Source organism: Leptodactylus fuscus, chromosome 3 (genome assembly GCF_031893055.1).
Source record: "Leptodactylus fuscus isolate aLepFus1 chromosome 3, aLepFus1.hap2, whole genome shotgun sequence".
NCBI classification, from domain to species: Eukaryota; Metazoa; Chordata; class Amphibia; order Anura; family Leptodactylidae; genus Leptodactylus; species Leptodactylus fuscus.
In genome coordinates this window covers 46052657-46065025 of record NC_134267.1, presented here as the reverse complement: position 1 = coordinate 46065025, position 12369 = coordinate 46052657, and the positions used below count along the sequence as shown (strand labels likewise).

The 12369-nt window shown below is 40.2% G+C and overlaps 24 non-coding genes across 24 annotated transcripts; all 24 read right to left on the bottom strand.

Annotated features, from left to right (window-relative positions):
• Window positions 1-1782: 1782 nt before the first annotated feature.
• TRNAL-UAA (transfer RNA leucine (anticodon UAA)) lies at window positions 1783-1865 on the bottom strand. Its single transcript has one exon. It is a non-coding gene; the product is annotated as a tRNA-Leu (tRNA).
• A 141-nt stretch (window positions 1866-2006) lies between these two features.
• TRNAL-UAA (transfer RNA leucine (anticodon UAA)) lies at window positions 2007-2089 on the bottom strand. Its single transcript has one exon. It is a non-coding gene; the product is annotated as a tRNA-Leu (tRNA).
• Window positions 2090-2230: 141 nt separating this feature from the next.
• On the bottom strand, window positions 2231-2313 carry TRNAL-UAA (transfer RNA leucine (anticodon UAA)). The gene has a single exon. It is a non-coding gene; the product is annotated as a tRNA-Leu (tRNA).
• Window positions 2314-2454: 141 nt separating this feature from the next.
• Window positions 2455-2537, bottom strand: TRNAL-UAA (transfer RNA leucine (anticodon UAA)). The gene has a single exon. It is a non-coding gene; the product is annotated as a tRNA-Leu (tRNA).
• Window positions 2538-3609: 1072 nt separating this feature from the next.
• On the bottom strand, window positions 3610-3692 carry TRNAL-UAA (transfer RNA leucine (anticodon UAA)). Its single transcript has one exon. It is a non-coding gene; the product is annotated as a tRNA-Leu (tRNA).
• A 365-nt stretch (window positions 3693-4057) lies between these two features.
• On the bottom strand, window positions 4058-4140 carry TRNAL-UAA (transfer RNA leucine (anticodon UAA)). Its single transcript has one exon. It is a non-coding gene; the product is annotated as a tRNA-Leu (tRNA).
• A 1082-nt stretch (window positions 4141-5222) lies between these two features.
• Window positions 5223-5305, bottom strand: TRNAL-UAA (transfer RNA leucine (anticodon UAA)). The gene has a single exon. It is a non-coding gene; the product is annotated as a tRNA-Leu (tRNA).
• A 141-nt stretch (window positions 5306-5446) lies between these two features.
• TRNAL-UAA (transfer RNA leucine (anticodon UAA)) lies at window positions 5447-5529 on the bottom strand. Its single transcript has one exon. It is a non-coding gene; the product is annotated as a tRNA-Leu (tRNA).
• Window positions 5530-5670: 141 nt separating this feature from the next.
• On the bottom strand, window positions 5671-5753 carry TRNAL-UAA (transfer RNA leucine (anticodon UAA)). Its single transcript has one exon. It is a non-coding gene; the product is annotated as a tRNA-Leu (tRNA).
• Window positions 5754-5894: 141 nt separating this feature from the next.
• Window positions 5895-5977, bottom strand: TRNAL-UAA (transfer RNA leucine (anticodon UAA)). Its single transcript has one exon. It is a non-coding gene; the product is annotated as a tRNA-Leu (tRNA).
• A 1080-nt stretch (window positions 5978-7057) lies between these two features.
• On the bottom strand, window positions 7058-7140 carry TRNAL-UAA (transfer RNA leucine (anticodon UAA)). Its single transcript has one exon. It is a non-coding gene; the product is annotated as a tRNA-Leu (tRNA).
• Window positions 7141-7281: 141 nt separating this feature from the next.
• TRNAL-UAA (transfer RNA leucine (anticodon UAA)) lies at window positions 7282-7364 on the bottom strand. Its single transcript has one exon. It is a non-coding gene; the product is annotated as a tRNA-Leu (tRNA).
• A 365-nt stretch (window positions 7365-7729) lies between these two features.
• On the bottom strand, window positions 7730-7812 carry TRNAL-UAA (transfer RNA leucine (anticodon UAA)). Its single transcript has one exon. It is a non-coding gene; the product is annotated as a tRNA-Leu (tRNA).
• Window positions 7813-8895: 1083 nt separating this feature from the next.
• On the bottom strand, window positions 8896-8978 carry TRNAL-UAA (transfer RNA leucine (anticodon UAA)). Its single transcript has one exon. It is a non-coding gene; the product is annotated as a tRNA-Leu (tRNA).
• Window positions 8979-9119: 141 nt separating this feature from the next.
• On the bottom strand, window positions 9120-9202 carry TRNAL-UAA (transfer RNA leucine (anticodon UAA)). Its single transcript has one exon. It is a non-coding gene; the product is annotated as a tRNA-Leu (tRNA).
• Window positions 9203-9343: 141 nt separating this feature from the next.
• Window positions 9344-9426, bottom strand: TRNAL-UAA (transfer RNA leucine (anticodon UAA)). The gene has a single exon. It is a non-coding gene; the product is annotated as a tRNA-Leu (tRNA).
• A 141-nt stretch (window positions 9427-9567) lies between these two features.
• Window positions 9568-9650, bottom strand: TRNAL-UAA (transfer RNA leucine (anticodon UAA)). Its single transcript has one exon. It is a non-coding gene; the product is annotated as a tRNA-Leu (tRNA).
• Window positions 9651-10732: 1082 nt separating this feature from the next.
• Window positions 10733-10815, bottom strand: TRNAL-UAA (transfer RNA leucine (anticodon UAA)). Its single transcript has one exon. It is a non-coding gene; the product is annotated as a tRNA-Leu (tRNA).
• Window positions 10816-10956: 141 nt separating this feature from the next.
• Window positions 10957-11039, bottom strand: TRNAL-UAA (transfer RNA leucine (anticodon UAA)). Its single transcript has one exon. It is a non-coding gene; the product is annotated as a tRNA-Leu (tRNA).
• Window positions 11040-11180: 141 nt separating this feature from the next.
• TRNAL-UAA (transfer RNA leucine (anticodon UAA)) lies at window positions 11181-11263 on the bottom strand. The gene has a single exon. It is a non-coding gene; the product is annotated as a tRNA-Leu (tRNA).
• Window positions 11264-11404: 141 nt separating this feature from the next.
• On the bottom strand, window positions 11405-11487 carry TRNAL-UAA (transfer RNA leucine (anticodon UAA)). Its single transcript has one exon. It is a non-coding gene; the product is annotated as a tRNA-Leu (tRNA).
• Window positions 11488-11628: 141 nt separating this feature from the next.
• TRNAL-UAA (transfer RNA leucine (anticodon UAA)) lies at window positions 11629-11711 on the bottom strand. The gene has a single exon. It is a non-coding gene; the product is annotated as a tRNA-Leu (tRNA).
• A 141-nt stretch (window positions 11712-11852) lies between these two features.
• On the bottom strand, window positions 11853-11935 carry TRNAL-UAA (transfer RNA leucine (anticodon UAA)). The gene has a single exon. It is a non-coding gene; the product is annotated as a tRNA-Leu (tRNA).
• Window positions 11936-12076: 141 nt separating this feature from the next.
• Window positions 12077-12159, bottom strand: TRNAL-UAA (transfer RNA leucine (anticodon UAA)). Its single transcript has one exon. It is a non-coding gene; the product is annotated as a tRNA-Leu (tRNA).
• Window positions 12160-12369: the final 210 nt, after the last annotated feature.

Sequence of the window (12369 nt, the reverse complement as noted above, 5' to 3'; positions counted from 1 at the left end):
TTCTTTGAATTCCCAGTCAGACAATGGCACTGTATACCAGTAGTAAAAATTGTGGGTGTATATAGCCCCAATTCTATTGCTAGGGGACTTGCAGGGTATTTCTGGGGTGAAGGTGGGGGGGCACACCGTTGGAACGGGTATCGGGGTATATATCGGGTATACGGGAATACACTGACAGTGTATTCCATTCAGGATCCTGGGAAAGCTGGGTTGCGGCGATTGAGCCCGTCAGTGCCACGTTACACTGACAAGCTTCTCCCTGGAATTTAGCTCTTACAAGAGCTGTTGGTTGTCTTCTCCTTCCTATCCTAGCCTGTCCCTGCCTACCCAGAATCTAAGCCCTAGCTAGCTGGACGGAAACCTCCGTCCTCGGTGAATTGCAAGCTCAGAATGACGCGAACCTGGGCGGCGCTGTTCTTTTAAATTAGAGGTCACATGTTTTCGGCAGCCAATGGGTTTTGCCTACTTTTTTCAACGTCACCGGTGTCGTAGTTCCTGTCCCACCTACCCTGCGCTGTTATTGGAGCAAAAAAGGCGCCAGGGAAGGGAATCGAGTAATGGCGCACTTTACCACGCGGTGTTCGATTCGATTCGAACATGCCGAACAGCCTAATATCCGATCGAACATGAGTTCGATAGAACACTGTTCGCTCATCTCTAATCTTAAGTCCAACGTCTTAACCACTCAGCCATCCTGGTGGGATGTCAAAAAATAATTGTTGCTCACAATTGACATTTAATGCAAACGCAGCTCTAATGTTTTTTTCTAAGTTTAGACTAGTGAAATTCGTTTTTTGATAGTCATTGTACAAAAGAAGTAGATCAGGCACCACATCAATTATAGCATTCACTTAAATTTCATGCAATAGTCTTGCATATTTTGCATATACAGTTTCAGAATTATTGCTAGTCAGACAGTGTACACTTAGGCAGGTAGACTGAGAATGCATTAGATGCTGAATGATAAATCTAGTGAATCTTTATACTGTCCAGTCTAAGTTGATACCACCTTTTAATTGGCCTAATTTGGGTCAACATTTTGCAACAGAACATTGGCCCATTTAAATTGCATCTCCTTTTCCGAAAAACCACGTGTCTACAAACTTGAAAACATTTTGCACTCCAACTAGATGTGACAATTTCCGTCAGTTATCGAACACAATGGAACCTCTCCAAAAGACTCTGGGGCATATTTGCTAATACTGCCTAATAGTAAAACATTGCAAACTTAGATGAGATCGTTTAAAACTGTGCCGGATTTATCAAACTGTCTAAAGCTGAATGATGAATTTGGGAAATCTTTAGAGTGTCTAGTCTAAGTTTACACCACCTATTTTTGCTCCAAAATTGTGCAGCAATGTTATGGTATATTGGGATGTATCTTAGGCCAAGCCCCTTTTCTATCAAGCCAAGCCCTCATTTTCCTAAGCCATGCCCAACCTTTTCCAATTTTAATATATCCTGGTGGGTTCAAATCCCACTCTTGCTAATTTTACTTCTTTCAATAGGCAATGATAAAAGTGTTTCAGAATCTACGTAAGTGCATTAATACAGAATCTTCTACATCTCTGCGGCAGCACAATCACACTAATATGGGAAAACTTCCGCTAGGATTTCTTTTCTTTTGGTGAAGCTGCCGAAACTGCTTGGAATAATTGGGCGTTCTGACACTACATCTTGTCATGGAACATTGGTGATGAGGACACAGAAAGACTGTGTTACCTCAGAAGAAGGTCTTGCTCCATTTAGAGAGTATTTCAAGAAGTCTGAAGTTAAAACTCATACCAGGAGTGGGGTTCGAACCCACGCGGATACATATCCATTGGATCTTAAGCCCAACGCCTTAACCACTCGGCCATCCTGGTGCGGCAGTTTGCTGAATGGGTGTGCCGACAAGCGGGTTACAGAAAGTGCGATTTTGTTCCAAAGATTTTGCTGAATACTTGCTAATACAACAAAGTCGATTTTGAGACACTCTCATCATTGCCATTTGAAACAAAAAGTATTACCAGGAGTGGTGTTTGAACCCACGCGGATATATATCCATTGGATCTTAAGTCCAACGCCTTAATCACTCGGCCATCCTGGTGCAACATTTTGCTGGATGGGTGTGCCAACAAGCGGTTTACAGAAAGTGCGATTTTGTTCCAAAGTTTTTGCTGAATACATTCTAATACAACAAAGTTGATTGTGAGACATTCTCATCAGTGCCATTTGAAACAAAAAGCGTTACCAGGAGTGGGGTTTGAACCCACGCGGATATATATCCATTGGATCTTAAGTCCAACGCCTTAACCACTCGGCCATCCTGGTGCAACGTTTTGCTGGATGGGTGTGCCAACAAGCGGTTTACAGAAAGTGCGATTTTGTTCCAAAGTTTTTGCTGAATACATGCTAATACAACAAAGTTGATTGTGAGACATTCTCATCAGTGCCATTTAAAACAAAAAGCATTACCAGGAGTGGGGTTTGAACCCACGCAGATATATATCCATTGGATCTTAAGTCCAAGGCCTTAACCACTCAGCCATCCTGGTGGGATGCCAAAAAAAATTGTTGCTCAGAATTGACATTTAATGCAAACGCAGCTCTAATTTTTTTTCTAAGTTTAGACTAGTGAAATTCGTTTTTTGATAGTCATTGTACAAAAGAAGTAGATCAGGCACCACATCAATGATAGCATTCACTTAAATTTCATGCAATAGTCTTGCATATTTTGCATATACAGTTTCAGAATTATTGCTAGTCAGACAGTGTACACTTAGGCAGGTAGACTGAGAATGCATTAGATGCTGAATGATAAATCTAGTAAATCTTTATACTGTCCAGTCTAAGTTGATACCACCTTTTAATTGGCCTAATTTGGGTCAACATTTTGCAACAGAACATTGGCCCATTTAAATTACGTCTCCTTTTCTGAAAAACCACGTGTCTACAAACTTGAAAACATTTTGAAATCCAACTAGTTGCGACAATTTCCGTCAGTTATCGAACACAATGGAACCTCTCCAAAAGACTCTGGGGCATATTTGCTAATACTGCCTAATAGTAAAACATTGCAAACTTAGATGAGATCGTTTAAAACTGTCCCGGATTTATCAAACTGTCTAAAGCTGAATGATGAATTTGGAAAATCTTTAGAGTGTCTAGTCTAAGTTTACACCACCTATTTTTGCTCCAAAATTGTGCAGCAATGTTATGGTATATTGGGATGTATCTTAGGCCAAGCCCCTTTTCTATCAAGCCAAGCCCTCTATTTCCTAAGCCATGCCCAACCTTTTCCAATTTTAATATATCCTGGTGGGTTCAAATCCCACTCTTGCTAATTTTACTTCTTTCAATAGGCAATGATAAAAGTGTTTCAGAATCTACGTAAGTGCATTAATACAGAATCTTCTACATCTCTGCGGCGGCACAATCACACTAATTTGGGAAAACTTCCACTAGGATTTCTTTTCTTTTAGTGAAGCTGCCTGGAATAATTGGGCGTTCTGACACTACATCTTGTCATGGAACATTGGTGATGAGGACACAGAAAGACTGTGTTACCTTAGAAGAAGATCTTGCTCCATTTAGAAAGTATTTCAAGAAGTCTGAAGTTAAATCTCATACCAGGAGTGGGGTTTGAACCCACGCGGATACATATCCATTGGATCTTAAGCCCAACGCCTTAACCACTCAGCCATCCTGGTGCAACGTTTTGCTGGATGGGTGTGCCAACAAGCGGTTTACAGAAAGTGCGATTTTGTTCCAAAGTTTTAGCTGAATACATGCTAATACAACAAAGTTGATAGTGAGACATTCTTATCAGTGCCATTTGAAACAAAAAGCATTACCAGGAGTGGGGTTTGAACCCACGCAGATATATATCCATTGGATCATAAGCCCAACGCCTTAACCACTCGGTCATCATAGTGCAACGTTTTGCTGGATGGGTGTGCCAACAAGCGGTTTACAGAAAGTGTGATTTTGTTCCAAAGTTTTTGCTGAATACATTCTAATACAACAAAGTTGATTGTGAGACATTCTCATCAGTGCCATTTGAAACAAAAAGCGTTACCAGGAGTGGGGTTTGAACCCACGCGGATATATATCCATTGGATCTTAAGTCCAACGCCTTAACCACTCGGCCATCCTGGTGGGATGCCAAAAAAAAGTTGTTGCTCAGAATTGACATTTAATGCAAACGCAGCTCTAATTTTTTTTCTAAGTTTAGACTAGTGAAATTCGTTTTTTGATAGTCATTGTACAAAAGAAGTAGATCAGGCACCACATCAATTATAGCATTCACTTAAATTTCATGCAATAGTCTTGCATATTTTGCATATACAGTTTCAGAATTATTGCTAGTCAGACAGTGTACACTTAGGCAGGTAGACTGAGAATGCACTAGATGCTGAATGATAAATCTAGTGAATCTTTATACTGTCCAGTCTAAGTTGATACCACCTTTTAATTGGCCTAATTTGGGTCAACATTTTGCAACAGAACATTGGCCCATTTAAATTACGTCTCCTTTTCTGAAAAACCACGTGTCTACAAACTTGAAAACATTTTGAAATCCAACTAGATGCGACAATTTCCGTCAGTTATCGAACACAATGGAACCTCTCCAAAAGACTCTGGGGCATATTTGCTAATACTGCCTAATAGTAAAACATTGCAAACTTAGATGAGATCGTTTAAAACTGTCCCGGATTTATCAAACTGTCTAAAGCTGAATGATGAATTTGGAAAATCTTTAGAGTGTCTAGTCTAAGTTTACACCACCTATTTTTGCTCCAAAATTGTGCAGCAATGTTATGGTATATTGGGATGTATCTTAGGCCAAGCCCCTTTTCTATCAAGCCAAGCCCTCTTTTTCCTAAGCCATGCCCAACCTTTTCCAATTTTAATATATCCTGGTGGGTTCAAATCCCACTCTTGCTAATTTTACTTCTTTCAATAGGCAATGATAAAAGTGTTTCAGAATCTACGTAAGTGCATTAATACAGAATCTTCTACATCTCTGCGGCAGCACAATCACACTAATTTGGGAAAACTTCCGCTAGGATTTCTTTTCTTTTGGTGAAGCTGCCGAAACTGCTTGGAATAATTCGGCGTTCTGACACTACATCTTGTCATGGAACATTGGTGATAAGGACACAGAAAGACTGTGTTACCTTAGAAGAAGATCTTGCTCCATTTAGAGAGTATTTCAAGAAGTCTGAAGTTAAGACTCATACCAGGAGTGGGGTTCGAACACACACGGATACATATCCATTGGATCTTAAGCCCAACGCCTTAACCACTCGGCCATCCTGGTGCGGCAGTTTGCTGAATGGGTGTGCCGACAAGCGGGTTACAGAAAGTGCGATTTTGTTCCAAAGATTTTGCTAAATACTTGCTAATACAACAAAGTCGATTTTGAGACACTCTCATCATTGCCATTTGAAACAAAAAGTATTACCAGGAGTGGGGTTTGAACCCACGCGGACATATATCCATTGGATCTTAAGTCCAACGCCTTAACCACTCGGCCATCCTGGTGCAACGTTTTGCTGGATGGGTGTGCCAACAAGCGGTTTACAGAAAGTGCGATTTTGTTCCAAAGTTTTTGCTGAATACATACTAATACAACAAAGTTGATTGTGAGACATTCTCATCAGTGCCATTTGAAACAAAAAGCATTACCAGGAGTGGTGTTTGAACCCACGCGGATATATATCCATTGGATCTTAAGTCCAACGCCTTAACCACTCGGCCATCCTGGTGCAACATGTTGTGGGATGGGTGTGCCAACAAGCGGTTTACAGAAAGTGCGATTTTGTTCCAAAGTTTTTGCTGAATACATTCTAATACAACAATGTTGATTGTGAGACATTCTCATCAGTGCCATTTGAAACAAAAAGCGTTACCAGGAGTGGGGTTTGAACCCACGTAGATATATATCCATTGGATCTTAAGTCCAAGGCCTTAACCACTCAGCCATCCTGGTGGGATGCCAAAAAAATTGTTGCTCAGAATTGACATTTAATGCAAACGCAGCTCTAATTTTTTTTCTAAGTTTAGACTAGTGAAATTCGTTTTTTGATAGTCATTGTACAAAAGAAGTAGATCAGGCACCACATCAATTATAGCATTCACTTAAATTTCATGCAATAGTCTTGCATATTTTGCATATACAGTTTCAGAATTATTGCTAGTCAGACAGTGTACACTTAGGCAGGTAGACTGAGAATGCATTAGATGCTGAATGATAAATCTAGTGAATCTTTATACTGTCCAGTCTAAGTTGATACCACCTTTTAATTGGCCTAATTTGGGTCAACATTTTGCAACAGAACATTGGCCCATTTAAATTACGTCTCCTTTTCTGAAAAACCACGTGTCTACAAACTTGAAAACATTTTGAAATCCAACTAGATGCGACAATTTCCGTCAGTTATCGAACACAATGGAACCTCTCCAAAAGACTCTGGGGCATATTTTCTAATACTGCCTAATAGTAAAACATTGCAAACTTAGATGAGATCGTTTAAAACTGTCCCGGATTTATCAAACTGTCTAAAGCTGAATGATGAATTTGGAAAATCTTTAGAGTGTCTAGTCTAAGTTTACACCACCTATTTTTGCTCCAAAATTGTGCAGCAATGTTATGGTATATTGGGATGTATCTTAGGCCAAGCCCCTTTTTTATCAAGCCAAGCCCTCTTTTTCCTAAGCCATGCCCAACCTTTTCCAATTTTAATATATCCTGGTGGGTTCAAATCCCACTCTTGCTAATTTTACTTCTTTCAATAGGCAATGATAAAAGTGTTTCAGAATCTACGTAAGTGCATTAATACAGAATCTTCTACATCTCTGCGGCGGCACAATCACACTAATTTGGGAAAACATCCGCTAGGATTTCTTTTCTTTTGGTGAAGCTGCCGAAACTGCTTGGAATAATTGGGCGTTCTGACACTACATCTTGTCATGGAACATTGGTGATGAGGACACAGAAAGACTGTGTTACCTTAGAAGAAGATCTTGCTCCATTTAGAGAGTATTTCAAGAAGTCTGAAGTTAAAACTCATACCAGGAGTGGGGTTCAAACCCACGCGGATACATATCTATTGGATCTTAAGCCCAACGCCTTAACCACTCGGCCATCCTAGTGCGGCAGTTGGCTGAATGGGTGTGCCGACAAGCGGGTTACAGGAAGTGCGATTTTGTTCCAAAGATTTTGCTGAATACTTGCTAATACAACAAAGTCGATTTTGAGACACTCTCATCATTGCCATTTGAAACAAAAAGTATTACCAGGAGTGGGGTTTGAACCCACGCGGACATATATCCATTGGATCTTAAATCCAACTCCTTAACCACTCGGCCATCCTGGTGCAACGTTTTGCTGGATGGGTGTGCCAACAAGCGGTTTACAGAAAGTGCGATTTTGTTCCAAAGTTTTAGCTGAATACATGCTAATAGAACAAAGTTGATTGTGAGACATTCTCATCAGTGCCATTTGAAACAAAAAGCATTACCAGGAGTGGGGCTTGTACCAACGCAGATATATATCCATTGGATCTTAAGTCCAACGCCTTAACCACTCGGTCATCCTAGTGCAACGTTTTGCTGGATGGGTGTGCCAACAAGCGGTTTACAGAAAGTGCGATTTTGTTCCAAAGTTTTTGCTGAATACATTCTAATACAACAAAGTTGATTGTGAGACATTCTCATCAGTGCCATTTGAAACAAAAAGCGTTACCAGGAGTGGGGTTTGAACCCACGCGGATATATATCCATTGGATCTTAAGTCCAACGCCTTAACCACTCAGCCATCCTGGTGGGATGCCAAAAAAAAAGTTGTTGCTCAGAATTGACATTTAATGCAAACGCAGCTCTAATTTTTTTTCTAAGTTTAGACTAGTGAAATTCGTTTTTTGATAGTCATTGTACAAAAGAAGTAGATCAGGCACCACATCAATTATAGCATTCACTTAAATTTCATGCAATAGTCTTGCATATTTTGCATATACAGTTTCAGAATTATTGCTAGTCAGACAGTGTACACTTAGGCAGGTAGACTGAGAATGCACTAGATGCTGAATGATAAATCTAGTGAATCTTTATACTGTCCAGTCTAAGTTGATACCACCTTTTAATTGGCCTAATTTGGGTCAACATGTTGCAACAGAACATTGGCCCATTTAAATTACGTCTCCTTTTCTGAAAAACCACGTGTCTACAAACTTGAAAACATTTTGAAATCCAACTAGATGCGACAATTTCCGTCAGTTATCGAACACAATGGAACCTCTCCAAAAGACTCTGGGGCATATTTGCTAATACTGCCTAATAGTAAAACATTGCAAACTTAGATGAGATCGTTTAAAACTGTCCCGGATTTATCAAACTGTCTAAAGCTGAATGATGAATTTGGAAAATCTTTAGAGTGTCTAGTCTAAGTTTACACCACCTATTTTTGCTCCACAATTGTGCAGCAATGTTATGGTATATTGGGATGTATCTTAGGCCAAGCCCCTTTTCTATCAAGCCAAGCCCTCTTTTTCCTAAGCCATGCCCAACCTTTTCCAATTTTAATATATCCTGGTGGGTTCAAATCCCACTCTTGCTAATTTTACTTCTTTCAATAGGCAATGATAAAAGTGTTTCAGAATCTACGTAAGTGCAGTAATACAGAATCTTCTACATCTCTGCGGCAGCACAATCACACTAATTTGGGAAAACTTCCGCTAGGATTTCTTTTCTTTTGGTGAAGCTGCCGAAACTGCTTGGAATAATTGGGCGTTCTGACACTACATCTTGTCATGGAACATTGGTGATGAGGACACAGAAAAACTGTGTTACCTTAGAAGAAGATCTTGCTCCATTTAGAGAGTATTTCAAGAAGTCTGAAGTTAAAACTCATACCAGGAGTGGGGTTCGAACCCACGCGGATACATATCCATTGGATCTTAAGCCCAACGCCTTAACCACTCGGCCATCCTGGTGCGGCAGTTTGCTGAATGGGTGTGCCGACAAGCGTGTTACAGAAAGTGCGATTTTGTTCCAAAGATTTTGCTGAATACTTGCTAATACAACAAAGTCAATTTTGAGACACTCTCATCATTGCCATTTGAAACAAAAAGTAATACCAGGAGTGGGGTTTGAACCCACGCGGACATATATCCATTGAATCTTAAGTCCAACGCCTTAACCACTCGGCCATCCTGGTGCAACGTTTTGCTGGATGGGTGTGCCAACAAGCGGTTTACAGAAAGTGCGATTTTGTTCCAAAGTTTTTGCTGAATACATGCTAATACAACAAAGTTGATTGTGAGACATTCTTATCAGTGCCATTTGAAACAAAAAGCTTTACCAGGAGTGGGGTTTGAACCAACGCGGATATATATCCATTGGATCTTAAGTCCAACGCCTTAACCACTCGGCCATCCTGGTGCAACGTTTTGCTGGATGGGTGTGCCAACAAGCGGTTTACAGAAAGTGCGATTTTGTTCCAAAGTTTTTGCTGAATACATTCTAATACAACAAAGTTGATTGTGAGACATTCTCATCAGTGCCATTTGAAACAAAAAGCATTACCAGGAGTGGGGTTTGAACCCACGCGGATATATATCCATTGGATCTTAAGTCCAACGCCTTAACCACTCGGCCATCCTGGTGGGATGCCAAACAAAAATTGTTGCTCAGAATTGACATTTAATGCAAACGCAGCTCTAATTTTTTTTCTAAGTTTAGACTAGTGAAATTCGTTTTTTGATAGTCATTGTACAAAAGAAGTAGATCAGGCACCACATCAATTATAGCATTCACTTAAATTTCATGCAATAGTCTTGCATATTTTGCATATACAGTTTCAGAATTATTGCTAGTCAGACAGTGTACACTTAGGCAGGTAGACTGAGAATGCATTAGATGCTGAATGATAAATCTAGTGAATCTTTATCCTGTCCAGTCTAAGTTGATACCACCTTTTAATTGGCCTAATTTGGGTCAACATTTTGCAACAGAACATTGGCCCATTTAAATTACGTCTCCTTTTCTGAAAAACCACGTGTCTACAAACTTGAAAACATTTTGAAATCCAACTAGATGCGACAATTTCCGTCAGTTATCGAACACAATGGAACCTCTCCAAAAGACTCTGGGGCATATTTGCTAATACTGCCTAATAGTAAAACATTGCAAACTTAGATGAGATCGTTTAAAACTGTCCCGGATTTATCAAACTGTCTAAAGCTGAATGATGAATTTGGAAAATCTTTAGAGTGTCTAGTCTAAGTTTACACCACCTATTTTTGCTCCAAAATTGTGCAGCAATGTTATGGTATATTGGGATGTATCTTAGGCCAAGCCCCTTTTCTATCAAGCCAAGCCCTCTTTTTCCTAAGCCATGCCCAACCTTTTCCAATTTTAATATATCCTGGTGGGTTCAAATCCCACTCTTGCTAATTTTACTTCTTTCAATAGGCAATGATAAAAGTGTTTCAGAATCTACGTAAGTGCATTAATACAGAATCTTCTACATCTCTGCGGCGGCACAATCACACTAATTTGGGAAAACTTCCGCTAGGATTTCTTTTCTTTTGGTGAAGCTGCCGAAACTGCTTGGAATAATTGGGCGTTCTGACACTACACCTTGTCATGGAACATTGGTGATGAGGACACAGAAAGACTGTGTTACCTTAGAAGAAGATCTTGCTCCATTTAGAGAGTATTTCAAGAAGTCTGAAGTTAAAACTCATACCAGGAGTGGGGTTCGAACCAACGTGGATACATATCCATTGGATCTTAAGCCCAACGCCTTAACCACTCGGCCATCCTGGTGCGGCAGTTTGCTGAATGGGTGTGCCGACAAGCGGGTTACAGAAAGTGCGATTTTGTTCCAAAGATTTTGCTGAATACTTGCTAATACAACAAAGTCGATTTTGAGACACTCTCATCATTGCCATTTGAAACAAAAAGTATTACCAGGAGTGGGGTTTGAACCCACGCGGACATATATCCATTGGATCTTAAGTCCAACGCCTTTACCACTCGGCCATCCTGGTGCAACGTTTTGCTGTATGGGTGTGCCAACAAGCGGTTTACAGAAAGTGCGATTTTGTTCCAAAGTTTTTGCTGAATACATGCTAATACAACAAAGTTGATTATGAGACATTCTCATCAGTGCCATTTGAAACAAAAAGCGTTACCAGGAGTGGGGTTTGAACCCACGCGGATATATATCCATTGGATCTTAAGTCCAACGCCTTAACCACTCGGCCATCCTGGTGCGGCAGTTTGCTGAATGGGTGTGCCGACAAGCGGGTTACAGAAAGTGCGATTTTGTTCCAAAGATTTTGCTGAATACTTGCTAATACAACAAAGTCGATTTTGAGACACTCTCATCATTGCCATTTGAAACAAAAATTATTACCAGGAGTGGGGTTTGAACCCACGCGGACATATATCCATTGGATCTTAAGTCCAACGCCTTAACCACTCGGCCATCCTGGTGCAACATTTTGCTGGATGGGTGTGCCAACAAGCGGTTTACAGAAAGTGCGATTTTGTTCCAAAGTTTTTGCTGAATACATTCTAATACAACAAAGTTGATTGTGAGACACTCTCATCATTGCCATTTGAAACAAAAAGTAATACCAGGAGTGGGGTTTGAACCCACGCGGACATATATCCATTGGATCTTAAGTCCAACGCCTTAACCACTCGGCCATCCTGGTGCAACGTTTTGCTGGATGGGTGTGCCAACAAGCGGTTTACAGAAAGTGCGATTTTGTTCCAAAGTTTTTGCTGAATACATGCTAATACAACAAAGTTGATTGTGAGACATTCTTATCAGTGCCATTTGAAACAAAAAGCTTTACCAGGAGTGGGGTTTGAACCAACGCGGATATATATCCATTGGATCTTAAATCCAACGCCTTAACCACTCGGCCATCCTGGTGCAACGTTTTTCTGGATGGGTGTGCCAACAAGCGGTTTACAGAAAGTGCGATTTTGTTCCAAAGTTTTTGCTGAATACATTCTAATACAACAAAGTTGATTGTGAGACATTCTCATCAGTGCCATTTGAAACAAAAAGCGTTACCAGGAGTGGGGTTTGAACCCACGCGGATATATATCCATTGGATCTTAAGTCCAACGCCTTAACCACTCGGCCATCCTGGTGGGATGCCAAAAAAAAAATTGTTGCTCAGAATTGACATTTAATGCAAACGCAGCTCTAATTTTTTTTCTAAGTTTAGACTAGTGAAATTCGTTTTTTGATAGTCATTGTACAAAAGAAGTAGATCAGGCACCACATCAATTATAGAATTCACTTAAATTTCATGCAATAGTCTTGCATATTTTGCATATACAGTTTCAGAATTATTGCTA